Below are 17,450 nucleotides of genomic sequence, written 5' to 3'. Positions count from 1 at the left end.
GAGTATTATTAGTTTCGCTATTAATTGATTAATAATCAGAAAGCAAAAGGTTCTTTAAAGAAGAATTTTTACAGATATAAACCAGGTGAAACTAAAACATTTCTACTTGAGGAATTCTGGATAGAGTGTAGTGTTTTTATCTTAAATGCAAAATATTTATATCTCTTTTTGTTACAATTTTGTATCATTACTACTCTAAGTGGGTTGCTCTTCCAGCTGAATGCATGTTTTAAAACCTTTATCATCCAGTTAATAATTAATCGATTACTAAATTCAATTTGATTATTTAAATAATCGATTAATCACCGTTAATCCAATTAATTGTTTCAGCCCCAATAAAAATGATTACAAATATTATGAAAGTCTCAGTTCAAACATGCAAAAAGAAACAATTATTGGAAAATTAGATAAAATGTAAACAGTAAATAGAAAATGGTGAGTGGCAATGCATGCAGTTCACAATATCTCAATCATGGTCGTTGAATGCACTTATTAATTGGTCAATGCATGCATGTATATAAGTTTATAAGTTTATTACCGAGTTGTAGTTGCAGGTATATATTTATACCTGTATGTATAATTTTGACCCTGCATAAATTAAAGTTCTTTGCACAACATGTTCTTCCCCACTGAACAGCTTCATGAGGTCTGTTTTTTATGCTTTTTAATGCTTCTAAATCTAAATTAGTCATTCTCCCTTAAAATAAGTGAATTTTTTATTGAATTGAGGAGGTAAGTGAGACTCTTTGCTAATGGAAAAATACACTTTGCATTTAAAATAAGAAAAAACTATTTCTTTGTGTTATTTTGAGTGCATATTATCTAATTATCTTATTTTAAGAGTAAAAATACTCATTCCATTGGCAAATAATCTTATTTACCTACTCAAATTACGGCTAAATTCACTTAATTTAATATACATTTACTTATTTCTGGATCGTTTTTGCAGTGGAGATCAGCCTGTAGAGGCCAGAGCTCAGACATTAACCACAGTGTTTGATCATTCGAGTCCTGGGATCCTTTGAACATTTAATGTCCTTAATGTGGAGACTTTATTAGATATCCAAGAGTAACCCGATTTAAGCATCTATAAAACCTTCCACTTCTAATGGTTTAAAGATGAGTAAAAAGCATGAAATAAATTCATGTTCTAAAGGAGCAGCATATTACTATATTTATTTTGCCTTCAATTCATGTGAATTAATTAAATGCAGATAATTATAACTCAGTAATTAAAGTTCCCTTTACCCCTATTGGACCAAATTCTTCTCCTCCTGTAGTTCACACCGTTGGAGCATTGAGAGAAACAGATCTTTGACCCTTCACTATTGCAAAGCCTCATTTTTTCAATTTTGTGCTACCCTCAGGTGGGACCTGTCATGATCGGTTTAAGGAATTTGACCCACATGCAGAGAAACCACTCAGAGAACACGGAGAAAAGTTTAACAGGTTTATTTGTGGCAATGTGAACGGAGGCTGGATCTGGAACTCAGAGAACTGGTGAACCGGAACTGGAAAGTCTGAAGGGGAGATCACAGAGATCAGTTCAGGGACCGTGGGAAATGAGACTGCGGCTTGAATTATGCTGGAATGGGACTCACGTTTGAGGGGGGTCTTATCAATCCTTAAATCCAGTCTGTGTGGGATTATCCAGAGAAGAGGGAACTTGTTGGAGAGCGGACAGGTAGACATACGTTGGACCCGAGGAGTAATGGAGCGGATTGTCACTTGGATTTCCGATGGTAACTTGAACGGATCATGTGGAGGTTTTCCCGTGCTCAGTGTGTACTCAGTAAGTCCTTCCAAGGGGAGAAGGTACAGGAATCCAGTTACACAGGAAGACTTCCTACCGAAGAGCAAAGAAAAAAAACAACATAAGACTCAGGGAAACAAGGCTCAGGTTAGATTCAGCTTATCTCATCTTGGCTAGAGTACCCAAAACTGGCAAACACTCTGGCCTCGAGGTAGTGACAGCCCACTGCTCAAGTACTCCTCCAGTAATGAACCAACGAGCCGCAGGTGTCCAGGGAGGACCAATAAGGACAGGGCAACACCTGGTGGTGGAAAGAGAAAGGACATACAAACAACCCACACAAACTGGATTCCTAACAGGACCTACAGAAGATTAATTAAGATTTGGATGATTTGTAAAAAATCATTACTGATAGTTCAGAATCATCCTACAGTGGAGACTATAGGTATGATAGAAAGTATTTGCCCTCTAACACTTGTATTGTTTCTCATTTTGTAATAAATTGAACCTTATCTGTCCAGTGGCTGTAAATATGATCCAAACTTGGGTTCTCCAAAACCTGAGTGTAGTCAATTTATTTAAGCTGACTGAAAATAATCCTCATTTTTAAACAAAGAAAATCAAAGTTGGTATTATTGCTGACGAAAGATATTTTTTTTTCGTTGCATTTTTTTCAAACAAGCCCAAAAGCATTTGGACATTTAATGCTTTTTTATAAGGAAAACATCCAAAAACTATATATTGTTGAATTTACAAACATTATTTTTTTTTAGTTCCTGTGATAAAATTATATATTTATTTTTTTGTTGTTCTTATCACAATCAACAGGGTTGCCCATAAATTGGAAGGGTTCTCTACCATCCCAGCTAATCTGCATTTTTTACACAGCCTGGCCAGTTACACTGATATGATGTATAATCAGCATATCATTCTGCTAAAGAACCGCTACAGCTTGATTTCAGAGGCGGGACTAACAGGGTCAGCGTTAGAACCAATCAGATGACTAAGCATGTAATGCAAAAACGTCAAGCGACACTCTCTGTTTTTGTAATTTTGTTGATCTTTAAAACATTTCAAGCCGTCAAAGAAACTCTCCAATGAACAGTTTCTGCCGGTTTTATGCTTTCTTCTACGTTCTTCATTTTCATTCCAACATTGCTCCGATGCCGTCGCCAATTTGTTGTTATGCTAGCAGAAAAGCGCTGCTGCATTATCGGTAATTCTTGCACCTAACGTCATGCATCGTAAAGTCTCACCATCAGTTCTGTGACTGGGCCAGCTTGTTCATTTCCAGGTTTGCTTGTACAGATCCAAACTCTAAATCAGGTATTTCTAAAGTGCGGAGTGCGCCCTCTAGGAGGGACCCAGGGTAGCTGCAGGGGAGCCTGGCAGAAATTAAAGGTATAGCGGAGGATTTTCACTTTCACTTTATTTTTTAGCAAATAATCCAACATTAAACAATTCTTGCCTACCCTGTTTTCACAAATTTTTGAAAAACCCACCCTCTCCACTTTAAGAAAAATGCACATGCACAACCCTGTACTCGCTCCAGAGAGGGAACACCTATTAAACGCGTGTCAGACCGTGCACGAGCCCATTTCTCCTCATGCACGCTTGCTCATAGAAGCTTACAAAAGAAGATTTGCAATTTACCTCTGCTAAATTAAAATGGGGAGAAGCACGTAGGACGGTCTTATCTAAACGTATCACCAGAATGATTGACAATTAGGAGGACCACTTATTTGGATGATCCACCCGAAAAAGTAACATCATCCACTATGCCTTTAACTAAAAACAAAATAATCCTATTTCCAACTGCAACTACAAGTAACCTCCCCCATTCATTATAGCATAGTTTAAAAAAATGACCACGTTTGAGGGGAATTTAAAAAAAGAAAATATATTAAAATGCAGCTTTGTGATGTAAGGGACATTTATTTTATTGTAATATTGGGAAGAACATAGAAACTTTTTGTGAACTAAATGCAGGGCTCTTGTCCAGGTGCATAAATAAAGGTGAGCATGTTTCATTTCAGTGTTGTTGGTTTGACAAGCAGAAATGATGACCTGTGGAGTAAGGCTGGGAGCCTGTAGCCTGGACCCAGTTCCTCCTCTTAATATTTCATGAAGCTTCCTCGGAGTCACATTTCACACCTCCTAGATTTGACAGGAGCGACCCCTCTCTGAGTTAATGACATCCAAAGATTTGTTAGACAGAGAAGAGACGAGGCCTCTAAGGCTTGTTTCCCAGTTTGAACGTTTCCAAGCTTGTTGCTCATGTTTTTTATTTGATGCATTTTGTTCAGTTATCACAGAAATAATTGAATTAGAATTAAATGGCTTTGCAAGATTAATGTGCTACATGTCAGCGTCTGAGACGACTGAGAGAAATCTTATTTTTATTGTGTTTATTGCTGAGGTAATGTACAGAAGAATTTACTGACCATTAGCCACGTCTCTGTCAGAGTTGATGCTTTGCATTTGCTTGGTTATTCTGGATATTTATATGAAAAGCAGCCGTAGCTTTTGCAGAAAAGAGGCTAACTCTAAACACTAGAAGGACTGGGATCAGGCCGGATGTTCAGCCAGACTTGGGTTTCTGTTTTCGCTCCTTCTTAAAGTTACATTAGCGGTTGCATAGCAACACCCTCCTCTCCCTCCCTCGTCTGCTGCAGCCATCGCCCCTCATTGGGTGAAGTCAGAGGGGGAAGTAAAGTGTTGGGCTTTGAGTTTTCAAGGTCTGTGTGACAAAGACGCCACCTGATCATGGCTGCATGTAAACAAGGCGCTGAATAGCCAATTTCTTATGTGCTGATGGATTTTATCAGGACCTCACATCTGTCTTCACCGCTCTTCCAGGTGTTAGACGTCTCTAAACGATGGAAAAACAGTGACGTCATGCTGGCTGTTTGCAGACATTTTAAATAGTAACACATTTCCCCCTTAATGTATCTTAACTGGGATTTTATGTACAACAGACCAACAAAAAGTCGGAAGTAGCTCAAGTGTTAACAAAGTAAATCAGAGTGGTGAACATGTTTTTTTTTCAGCCCTTTTACTGGTGGAACTCTAAATGAATTCCAGTTCATCTCTCTGATTTCAGAGTTCACTTTATTAAAAAATATATAATTTAATCTCACTGTTCTCTGAAGGCTTAAAGGAAAAGTTAGTTCACATTCAGAATACAAACTTCTGAAAGTACTTTAAGTATGATATTATTACATATTTTTTAATAAATAAGTGTTTTAATTAAGAGTAGCTTCATTGGAATGTGCTTTACTGGAGCAGGGCCGTGCAGAGACCACTAAAGGGGCAGGTGCTCAAAAAAAAAAAAAAAAAAGGGCACATCTTATCGCATTTTAGGACAGAATATTAACAAAGTCACATAGCTTTCAGAGTTTAATGAACAATGATAAATTACAAAATTGTGAGACATACAATCAAAGCTAAGGGAAACACAAGAACAACAGCCTAATGTCTGTATGATAAAAATACTGAATCGATAGATAAGAACAGCTGTTCCTCATCTGGCTCTCTCCTCCCGCTCAGTAGTTCTTCAGAGAAAGGCGCGCTGCGTCCTATACTTTCCTCCGTTTAAACCGCTACTCTTTGCTAAAGTAGAGAAATTATACAACGTTCAAAGTTTTCCGTTGTCTGACAAGTAGCAAGCCTACTCCAGTATTTTCACCAAAAATTATGTTTTTTAATTCACAAAAAAACTGTTCTGTAATCATTACAGAACAGTTTTTTGTGAATTAAAAAACATAATTTTCAATGTAAAATACTAAAAGCACAGAGTAAACAGTGTTTTAGATCAAACAATACTGCATCATCCATGGGGCTCATTTGGTTTCACTTACATGTCTATTCAGGTTGACATTGGAGAGGCGGTGCAGACTGACGACATAGCCATCCATCCGATCATGGTTGATCATGCTTAGGGCCAAATGAGCAGCGGCCACAGTGTAATGTGGAATGTTCGCTACCTTTAGCTCCGCAGTTAGCCGCCTTATCTGACTGTGCGAGAGGCAAGTGCGTCGTCACCGGCAAAAGGTCAAAGGTAACAATGTGACCGGAGGGCTTATTGTATTGTTTTTGTAGCACTGGTATCACACCACTAACTGCGCCACTGGACCAGTTCTAGGCTCTAAGGAGTGGGGAGCAAAATAATAGCACCAGAGACCGCTGCTTAAGTGAAAATGGCCGGCAATTTAATGAATGCAAAACACACATAAAATACAATACATGAAACCAAAAATACTCTGCAGATTCTTAATAATGAGGCAAGTATAAATGGGGAAGAAAAGGGAGAAGGAAAAAAAAGAATATATCACTCTTTCTTTTTGCTCTTTAGTTCATATTTTAATTAGACTAATTTGGATTAATTAGACCAGTATCTTTTTCATAGGTTGCACCTATTTTAAGATTTAAATTTTTCCTGAGTTAACTGTTTTCCTTTCTTTTACAGGTTGCAAAATACCTTCAACACAGTTAAATCAAGTGGACCACAATTACTCAAATCACATTCAGAAATTAAACATATGAAAATCAAAGTATGGCACTTTAAATTCAAGTTCAAGTCCAAATGTAAATATAGGCACTCAGTTCGATGAAAAGAATCAGTTTGATTCAGTCCAAAAAATAATAATAATAATTCAATCAGTCTCCAGTTCTTTTTTAGTTCAGTTCAAACTAGTTTCTGATATCCCAACCGCTCTGGCAGGGGATTACCACACGCGGGAAAGTCCCTCCCTCAATGGACAAGATGAATTGAAGTTCTAGGTCTGGCTCGCCATCTTGAATCCCGTCTGTGAATGTGCACGCCGCACATGGCAGTGAGAGGGGGTGTGCGGGAGTTGCGGTCTCCGTCGGCTCGGTAACCGCACCGGAGCCAGTGTGAGCAAGGGGTAATCCTCGCTCCGACCAAACTTCCAATCCAAACAAAAAATCTGACCTGTGTAACAGGCCAAAAACACAATAAAACTCTTTTTAAATACTCAAATTATGCAAATAAATTCTTCTTCATAAACTTCATATATTAACTGAATAACAGTTAATTACTCTCCACCAACAGAAAAATTACAACACAATGAAAATACAGAAAAATAAACACAAAACTCACCAAAACCGATATGGCTTAGTTCTCATAAAATCCTCGTCAGTTCCCGACCAGGTAAATTATGTTTTGTTTACTAAAATATTAACTTTTTTCTGTTAATTAATCACCGCTCTTTTTTTTCTCCGATTCCTCCTCCGCTCTCTCCTTCGGGTCTGCGTACTGCAGCGTCACCCAGACACTGCACCTGGTTTCTTAAAGGGAACGTTATTTTCTGTCTACAGACTTTTAACCAACTACTTATCCCTATTTATGTTAGATCCCTATTTATGTTAGATTTTAACATGGGTTACATTTTTCTTGCCAAAAAAAAGATAATAATAATAATTTCAGTACATGTGTCAAATAAAAAAAATTAAGATAAAAAAAAAAAAAAAAAAAAAAAAAAGGACCAAAAGGGCACATTGGGATCATGGAGCAAAAGGGGCAGGTGCTCAAGCCCCCTTAGCCCCCCCCTCTGCACGTGCCTGTACTGGAGGCATAGCAAAAAACACTACTGCCACCTACGGTGCGGTATCGGCTGTTGAGCAAGTCCCGGTGCTGTATCTGGTGTTTGCCACAATGTGCTATTATCCATGATGGCGACGACCAGTACACTATGCGAAGCAGAGAGTAACGGATTAATGACGTCCTCCCTCTTGATGTTGGCAATCCAACGACGAACCCATCAGTGGAGGATCATGAATCAGAAAGGAGAAATAAGTTTAAATTTAGCTGACAGGACAACCCACGTATAGTAGGAAATATAAAAAATTGTAAAAAGTATATAACAACTTTGCATTTAAACATAAAAAGAACAATTTTTCATCCGTCAATATGCTCTATGCAGGACTCCTTGTGGACAAATGTTATTTTCCCAGACTCAGTGATCATGAATAAAAATATTGTTTTTATTTATTGGTGATTAACGCTAAATTCATTAAATTACTTCGAACTTATTAGTTTTAGGTATAAATAATGACCCATTGATTATTCCTTGCTGACGGGACTTTTGCTTTTAATGCATGTGTTAAAGTACATTAGGGAAAAAACTGAAAGTTATAGAGATGTTTAAAGCAGCGTTAGGTCCTAAAATAATATCTCCAACTACCAAACTACTGTTTGAATGTTTCAAACACATCGACCAACCAAAAACCTTCAAGACAAGGAGGTCTACTAAACTGAAAGGCCAGGAGAGGAGAGCATTAATTAGAAAAGCAACCAAGTGGCCCACTCTCACTTTTTGGCTTTTTAAAGACTCATTGCAGGTAATCCTGTAATTGCAAATAGGTTTTCATAATAAAAAAAAAGTGTCTGAGGTTTAGATCCCATGGACCTTCTGTTAACCATGACAGTATTACCAGCATCCACTGACAGAAAACTATCAACTTATGAGAAGATCTGGTTCAGATAAAAAATGCAAAAGTAAAGAGAGATCTATCATAAAGGACGAGGTTTACTTTCGCTCTACAAAACCATAGCCTTTGTTTTAGAGGAGCAAGAAGTAAACTGTTGATTAAAGAGAGTCAGCTGATGCCATGTTTTCTAAAAGATAATGCTGTGAGGCAGTGGAAGCACGTTGAAGAAAGAGCTACGATCAGAAGAGAGAAAAATTATATCATCCTCTCTGAAAATGGTGTTGGGGGCATTATGCTGTGGGTGTTTAACCTCAGGAACTTGTTCAGAATTAAAGGAAAGATGGATGGATCGAAATTCAGAACAATTTTGGAGGGAAACCTGCTAAGGATGTGAGATTAAAGATGAGATTGACCTCCCTGAGCAGCACTGTAGGGGATTAGATCAGGAGTTAAAACTCGGATTGACTGTGTTCTGTAACTTTTAAACGAATAAATATTTTATGTCAACTATTTTAAGCTTGTATGTGTTTAAGGCTGGTAGATAAACATCCCAAAAGAGCTAGAGCTGGAAAAGCAGCAGAAGGTTTTATGATTCTGCTGGAGGTTTCTTCCTGTTAAAAGGGAGTTTTTCCTCTCTACTGTCGCTACAAGCATGCTTAGTGTGAGGGATTGCATTCCAGTCAATGAGTCGATTCAATCAACTGGGTTTCCTTAGATAGAAAACTTTGAATCACTTTGACTGTGTGATCTGGTGAACTGTAAAGTGCCTTAAAATGGCATGTGTTGCGAATTGGTGCTATAAAAATAAACTGAATTGAATTTTCAGCATTCTTTACATAGATTAGAAATTCAAAACCACCCATTCTTTCCCTTTTATTTCCCATTTAAGCACTGCTCTGTCATGTTCTATCAACCTTAATCCCAACACGTCGCTCTGAAGTTTGCAGCATGACAAACTGTGAAGAGGTTCAGGAGGTGTGAATACTTCTCCAAAGCGCTGGATGTTACTCATCGATGCACGGATCAAACTATCTTTATTAAGTGACATTCATGCATTGCAAGCTCGTAAATCGCTCCCTTTGAAAATAAAAACGATAACTGATCTGCCGTGACGCCCGGCTGTTATTAACGGAGCTGCCTGTTGTGTTTGTCTCTGGGCATGACGGCCTCGAGTCAGACCACGCCTGCATTCCTCAAATAGACGGACCCTCTCGGGTCCCGCCGCACACTCATTTCGCACGGGGAGGCCTTCATTGCTCTCAAAATTGCTGGATTATCGCGTGGCTGTTTGTATTCGCATTCAGCCGCCATATCCTATGACTCAATTATCAAGTAGGGCTGCCACACAGGCGCTCTGAGAGTTATATTAGGGAACACAGTCAGAGCTTCCAATCCTGCTTGGAGTCAAAACATCCAGCAGAGATGAAAAAATGCTGTCAGCACCTTCTTAGGCAATAATCTGGATTGTCATAGCTGTGCACCTAATGTTGCGTACTGAAGCCAAGAGGAATCAGTAGTGCACAGCTGGGATCCTTACATAGACACAACATCATGCGACACCCTGGGTGTCTCTTCTTCATATGTATAAATGAAACCCCACATTTTCAATAAATTAGCCCTCTTAAGCTTTTTCTAGTGTTGAACTTTTCACTCTCTGACCACAGAAGTGAACTCTCCAAAGTGAGAGTAGAGTGCTACTTAAATATTCAGCCCAGTGTTTATCCTGTGAGCGAGGCTCTGATTCGAGCTCCCTCGCTGTTGGACTGCGGCCCGGAGCATTTGCTCTGGAGATACATCACTTTGTGTAAACTGTCAACTCGTTGGCATTCTTCTGGTGTTGCTTCTAAAAGCCTAGCGTACAGGCTGCAAGCAGCTTGGCTCTCCTACAGCGCCTGTAACAGAAAGTTTGATCTGCTCGGCCAGCTTCAGGCCTCCGCGGGATGTGATCTCTGAGAGCGGAGGATCTGGCCGTGGCTTATCAGGGTCTGAGCCTCTGCAAGCACTCAGGGACACTTCTTTCTTAGCTCAGCGCTGTGGGTGGTTTGGTTCTTCACTGGAATCCGACTTCCTTATCTAGGAGCTGTAAACAACCATTAAAATATCGCCTGATATATTCTAAATGGGGCTGCTCAGTGTTGCAGTGGGTAGCACTGCTGCCTTGCAGCTAGAAAGTTCCGGGTTCGTTTCCCCGGCTCGGCTTCTTTCTCCATGGAGTTTGCATGTTCTACCTGTGAATGTGTGGGTTCTCTCCGGGTTCCTCCCACAGTCCAAAAAACATGACTATTAGGTAAAAGGGAACATTTGGGCCTTGATTTTACGTTATTACCTCATGTTCTACTCATATGAGTTTTGTATTTTGGAGCTGTTCTGAAGATATTCCGTTAGGTTATATCCAAGTAACGTCTTCCTATTAGCAACGACTAGAAGGCACAAACTAAACTGTTTATTATTTATCATTTATGGTACGCCAGCATTCATAACATGTAGGCCAATCACTGTCCCCCAGACATCCGCCGTTATATTTTTTATATTTATATTTTTTAAAAATAAAGCGCCGTGTGTATGACGTCATTCGCACGCGCCGGTTACCGTTCATTTATCCTGTCCGCTGGACTGCTGCTAGTTTTCCTCACATGCCTGGAAGATGTCTAGTGCTGCTACCACAGATGATCTCGCTCTAGAAATGGAATTGAACGTTCATATTAGCTAAACGAATATACAAGAGGTAGAGCATAGCCGCTTGGTGTAATGTACATTGGTTAAATAAAGTAAAAAAAAAAAAAAACTCTTTGTTTCATAAAGATAAATATAAAAAATATAACCGAGGATGTCTGGGGGACAGAGATTTGCCTACATGTTATGAATGCTGGTGTACCATAAAGCAGCGGTCCCCAACTACCAGGCCGCGGACCGGTACCGGTCCGTGGGTCATTTGGTACTGGGCTGCACAGAAAAAAAAAATATATATATACATATATAATTTATCGACGATCAGAGTTTGAGTGATGTTTTATTTTAAAAAATATAAAAAATTGCGGTATTCTCTCCCAGTTACATCAGTCGGTGCATCTGTGCCTCTTGACACAGTTTAATTCAGTTCACGACTCCTCCTATCTATAACATCCTATCTTTGTGAAGCGGGATTTTCTGCTGTTACAGCGACCAAAACAAAACTACGGAGCAGACTGGATATCAGGAGCACACTTCGTCTGTCATTTTCTCCGATTACGCCTAGATGGGACCGGCTTGTTGTTTTATTTTTATGCGGTTTGTATTTGATTTTACGCCACTCGTATCATTTTACTTGATCGTATCCCCCCCCCCCCCTCGCCGGCCGGTCCGTGTAAATATTGTCTGACATATAGCGGTCTGTGGTGCAAAAAAGGTTGGGGACCGCTGCCATAAAGAATTAATTATCAACAGTTTAGTTTGTGCCTTCAACTCGTTGCTCATAGGAAGACGTTACTTGGATATAACCTAACGGAGTATCTTCAGAACAGCTCCAAATGACACAAAACTCATATGGGTGAGTAGAACATGATGTAATAACGTAAAATCAAGGGCCCAATGTAAAAAAAGCAAAATTCCCCTTTAATTGTCTTCTCTAAATTCTCCTTAGGTGTGATTGTGCTTGTGAATGGTCGTTTGTCCTGTGTGTCTATGTGTTGCCCTGCGATGGACTGACGACCTGTCCAGGGTAGGGGTGGAACGGTTCACAAAATCCACGGTTCCGTTCACGGTTTCGTGTTCACGGTTTTCGGTTCGGTATATGTTGATTGTTAGCCTGACATGTTGGTCGTATTGCTGTTAGCATAAACAAAACTGTTTTTATCCACAACTTTCTTTCCGCCGTCATCGTAGGTCACTCTAAATGCAAAGTGGTCCCATACAGCAGACCTATAAAGTGCTGCTGGTGCGTCTTCCAACTCCTGTTCTTTCCCGCTCGCCATACCCACACAATTCTCCACAACAACTGATTTTTTTCTGCTACACACGGCTACGCTGCTTCGCTTCTTCTTCTTGTTTACTACTGGTGGTTGGCTTTGGTCGCAGTACCGCCACCTTCTGCTCTGGAGTGTAATCGCTTCGCCTATGAGAAAAAGGAGCAGAACCGAACGAAACACACGCGAACCGAACCGAGACAGTCGAACCAAACGGTTCGGACGGTTTTCAAAAACCGTTCCATCCCTAGTCCAGGGTGGACCCCACCTCTCGCCCATTGACAGCTAGAGATAGGCACCAGCACCCCTAGCGACTCACCTGGGATTAAGCGTGATGGAAAAAATTGATGGTTTTTAAATGCTAATTAAAAATCTACTCCTTTTATCATGCCAATATTTAAAGATTTGAATATATAAATAGCATTTCTATAGGTATTAGACGTTTCCATTCACTCAGCTGCTTCAAATCACAACCACAGACGTCACTGTGTTTCACTGTTGCATGACATGTAATGCTGTTTGAAGTCTCTAGTCCTCTGCAGCAGTCAGTTTCCAGCATGTTTCCGATTATGTGTTCTTTATGTTATGTGGTTGTGGGGCTCCTGCCACGCCTAGTGTTTTGCATGTTGGTCATTGTTGTCATGTGACCAGACAAACTTCTCCTACCTGTTTGCTGTGATTTTTTTTATTTCTCAACAATGGCTTTCTTTCTTTCTGCATGTCTAATATTTGTTCTGATGTCAGATTTTCGCAGCTCTTAAATTAACCCTGAGATTTCCATAGATTTCCCATTTTTGATGACAGATTGAACAGTCTGTATGGTGGTAAAGATGACTTAAGTTCAGGATATTGTTTTAAAATATAAACCTGCTTTAACCCTTCTACATATCCCTGCTGGGCTTCTTTCCCTTCATGGTGCTTCTGTTTTTAATGTTCTCTAACAAACAGCACAAAGTGTCCCTTTGTGTGAAACATTTCAGAAGCTAACGGGTTTTATTTTGGCGAGTCAAGGTAAAATGGCATAAATTCCAGATTTTAATCTTTTTTTAAAGCCATGTTTCACTTTCTTTCCCAATTGTACAGAGCTGTGTTTTAACTCACCACATCAAGTAACTTGTAATGTGGGAAAGGCCGGAGGGTAGGATTACATCTGTGTGCTGATATCTGATTTGCAGGTGGCTTCCTGCTCCCGGTCTCTGGATGTTACATTCAATTCCTTTTAAGCCTAGTTGTTTGAAATGAACTTCAAATAGCTTTGCCTCAGGAATGCATAGAATCCCAGGCTGCTGCTGAGGGTAGAAGCTGTTTATGGAGAGACAGCCGGGAGGGTCGGTGGGGGTCTCTTCTCAATTAGGAGGATAAAGGCTCCTGCTCTTGAGCGCCACGTTCGAGCCTTCTTTGGAGCTGTTTCAGAGAGATCCAAGCGCGGCGCTGCTCAGCTTCTCCTCTCTCTGCCATTTGTTGACAAAGCAGAAGTCAAATGGCCTTACGTAAGAGCCCATTCTCTCTGTCCATAGCACAACGTGTGATGAGAGCTCCTTTGTGTTGACACTGCTCTGTGAGGAGGGAGCCTATGAATGTTTCACACAGGGACCTCCCTGTGTGGCATACATCATAGCTGAAGTCATTGTTTGGTTTTTAGAGAGAAAACAGTGGAAATATGGATGCTTTTTTGGGGTAATTCTTCCACTGCAAAAAATTTAAATCTTAATAAGTCAAATTTTCTTAAAATAAGTGTATTTTTTCCTGAACTGAGGAGGTTTGTGAGACACTTTGCCAATGGAACAAGACAATTTACATTTAAAATGAGAAAAAAACTATTGCATTGTCTTATTTCAAGTGAGTTTTATCTAATTATCTTATTTTAAGAATAAAAATAGTCATTCTATTGGCAAATCCTCTTACTTACCTACACAAATTAAGAGTAAAAACACTTAAAGCTACAGTGTGTAATAATTACAGGGATATACAGTCAGAAATGTAATATATTATACATAACTATGTTATTTATCATCATATACGAGCTCAGGCTCTTAACCTTAAAATTTGTGTTGCCTTAGAATTCGTTATTTATAATTACATAGGAGCGGGTCTCGCAGCCATGGAGGCAGACATCTTTGCGCTACGGCAGCGCAGAGCCAACAAACTAGCGATTGCGAGATCGCCCATTACGCTCGAAAGTAACTACGGCAAGTTGAGAGAGATGAACTGAGACGGTACTGAACAATAGATGGCAGTATTAAAATTATCTATGTAAACAAACCTCATCACTTGAGAAGGTAGGTGATGCGGACGTCGTGGAAGACATTTTGTCCCGTAACGCTCGCCGTACTGTTGGGGGGGAGAAGCGGTGGGGGGAGATGTTCATGTTGCTGCAGTCTGCAGTCTGACCGCTAGATGTCGCTAAAAGTTACACACTGTAGCTTTAATTTAAGAAATCTTCACCTATTTCTAGATTGTTTTTGCAGTGTCAGAAAAGTAATTTAAAAAATACCTGCAACTATATGAAGAAGACTGTTTGAAACAGGCTGAATATTACATTTTATATATGTAGGCTGTGACTTCAAAGATAGATGATAAAAATAAGGAATGTGTCCTAAAGATGTATCCCCATGAAAGAAAAAGTCCAGTCAGTGGGGAATAATCAATGGATCATTATCTATACCTAAAATTAACATGTTTGTGGTGAATTAAGGAATTTAGCAATAATACGTTGCAATCACTGAGTCCGGGAGCGGCCATTTTTGCCCAAATATAGTAACCCCTCCCTCCTGCCATCTTCCAGCAGTGACGTCACGGTGCGGTAAGCCTAGCGCCATTCTCACCGCTTTACAGGCAAAATCAATGGGAACTACTAGACACATCTGCAATCAACAACAATTATTGAAGATTTCCAGAGGACTTCACCATTGAAATTCACCAGAGCTATAGTGAAACTGACAATGCCCACGTGCATGGCAGCTGGATGCTGGAATACATCGGGGAAAAGTAAAAAAAAAAGAGTTATTTCACCTTTCCGATTCCTGATCCTCCACGGACGGGTTGGTCGTTGGATCGCCAACTTGAAGAGGGAGGATCTGCCATGGAACTTCTGGCCAGAGAAAAAACCTGTAATATGTAGCCAACATTTGGAAGAAGAATGTTTTCAAGATGACTTGGATAATAGCGCGTTGTGACAAACACCAGATACAGCACTGGGACTTGATCAACAGCCGATACCGCACCGTGACGTCACAAACCAGTAGGTGGCAGTAGTGTTCTTTGACAAACATGGATGCCTCCAGTAAAGCACATTCAAATGAAGATTACTCTGAATTTAAACTCTCGCCATTTATTGAACAGTATGTAATAATTTCATATTTAAAGTACTTTCAGAAGTTTAAATTCTGAATATGACGGGACTTTTCCTTTAAAGTTTAATGTTTCTAAGTCCACAGTGAATTATTTCCACCATTTTTCACCAATAAGGTGATATTTATCCATTTCAATTTAGAACAGACCTTTAATAACATCAATTATTAAGGCTGCAACTAATGATTATTGTGCAAATCAATTGATCTGTCTATTAATAATTCCTTTTTTACAGAATTAAACCAGATAGAAATAACATTTGTGCACAAGGAGTCCTGCATAGAGCATATTGACAGATGAAAAATGCAAAATTGTTTAATATTTCTTACCATTTTTATACAATTCCTACTATACGTGGGTTGTCCTGTCAGCTAAATGCATATTTTAGAGTCTCTATACTCCAGTTAACGATTTAACGATTACTAAATTAGCTGATGATTATTTTAATAATCGATTAATCACAATTCATCCGATTTATTGTTTCAGCCCTTTACTTTAACACAATAATTATAATAAAAAACCTTCAGGTGATACCTGAAGGTAACTCTTAGATATCATTGGATGAAGTAAAAATATGAAGAAGAAATACTTTTCTAAATGTTTTTTTGTTCTAAATGAAACTTGTGGCATCCATGTTTACAGTTAATGTATATTTGTTACGGAATTTTCACTTGATCTCTGAAAGAGAAAATAATATTTTTTATGTTTAAGCAAAAATAAGATTTTTGCTTAAACAGGAAGTCTCACTCGAACCTAAATCTAGGTCTGTGTGTGAAGTTAATCATGATGCGTAGAGTAGCCCACTTAGAGGAGAAATAACTCCCAGCAATATTACTGAAGTCATATTTTTGTTCATATGGACCAATTTGAGTCTTTCATGAATTTATATAATTGATAACTGCAGTGCACTGGAAAAACAATCTAGAAATAAGTAAAAAAAATCCTAAATTAAGAGTATATACCCTTAATTTGAGTAGGTAAATTAGATAGTATCCCAATGGAATGAGTATTTTTATTCTTAAAATAAGCTAATTATAAAATATGCACTTGAAATAAGACAATGCAATTGCGTTTTCTTATTTTAAGTGTAAATTGTCTTGTTCCATTGGCAAAATGACTCTTTTACCTCCTCAATCCAAGAACAAATGCACTTATTTTAAGAAAACATTACTTATCTAGATTTCATTTTCTTTCCAGTGTAAAACTATTATTTTTTTTTTTTTTTTTTTTATTAAAGTTAAAGTAACAAATATATACCCTCCTCAAAACTTTCCTAATACTACATGAAAAATATTAACAGTAATAACAACAAGTAATAATAACTTTATAAAATCTGCTCATGATTCGATTGTACTACAAATGCAAATATTTATGCTTTGTGTATTTTTGTTGTACGTTAGATGGAAATCTATATTTCATTACTGAATGTCAGTATTTCATAACTAACTCTATACAGTATGGCTAACAAGTACTTTATAGATGTTTTATTTAGTCTGTATACATTTTATAACTCATTTTATAAGTGTTGATAATGCATTCTGTATACTAAGATTATGCTTATGAATGCTTATTGTGTTTAAAGGGTTGTAACTTATTCTGAAATGTTATATATAAGCAACAGTAGATGAAATATATAGTTGAAGAGATTAGACTCAGGAATTGCTCAGTTTTATTTCTCTCTTAATGCATATTATAAACTTATGAATGACTTATAAAGTATTGAAAGAATAATTAATAACTTTTCTATAACTTGTTTGTTATCCATCTATAAGAGTCGCCTTATTGTAAAGTGCTTCCATATTCTTAATGTATTAATTGCTCTTGTGGCACATTTCTATTTTCGCACATTCATCTGCATCTATTTGTAGGATTTTTGTCCCATTTTGTATTCTATTTTTGTTTCTTGTTTGTGTTTTTTGTTCATTATCTCCAAACATTAGAAGGTCACCAAC

The 17,450-nt window shown here is 38.4% G+C and overlaps 1 protein-coding gene and 1 long non-coding RNA gene across 2 annotated transcripts in view; one reads left to right on the top strand and one right to left on the bottom strand.

Moving 5' to 3' along the window:
• LOC119782870 (sorbin and SH3 domain-containing protein 1) overlaps positions 1 to 17,450 on the top strand; it is a 102,460-nt gene that overhangs the window by 12,121 nt on the left and 72,889 nt on the right. The gene's annotated exons all lie outside the window — the stretch shown is intronic.
• LOC119782872 lies at positions 1,650 to 13,675 on the bottom strand. Its single transcript, XR_005280720.1, has 4 exons — positions 13,249 to 13,675; positions 7,377 to 7,506; positions 1,936 to 2,054; positions 1,650 to 1,846 (listed from the first exon to the last, which is right to left on the bottom strand). It is a non-coding gene; the product is annotated as an uncharacterized LOC119782872 (long non-coding RNA).

The sequence above is a fragment of the Cyprinodon tularosa genome, unplaced genomic scaffold, assembly GCF_016077235.1.
Source record: "Cyprinodon tularosa strain WSP-4 unplaced genomic scaffold, ASM1607723v1 ctg199, whole genome shotgun sequence".
Lineage (NCBI taxonomy): Eukaryota > Metazoa > Chordata > Actinopteri > Cyprinodontiformes > Cyprinodontidae > Cyprinodon > Cyprinodon tularosa.
Note: the sequence above shows the minus strand (reverse complement) of the source record. Positions and strands in the feature narration are given on the sequence as shown.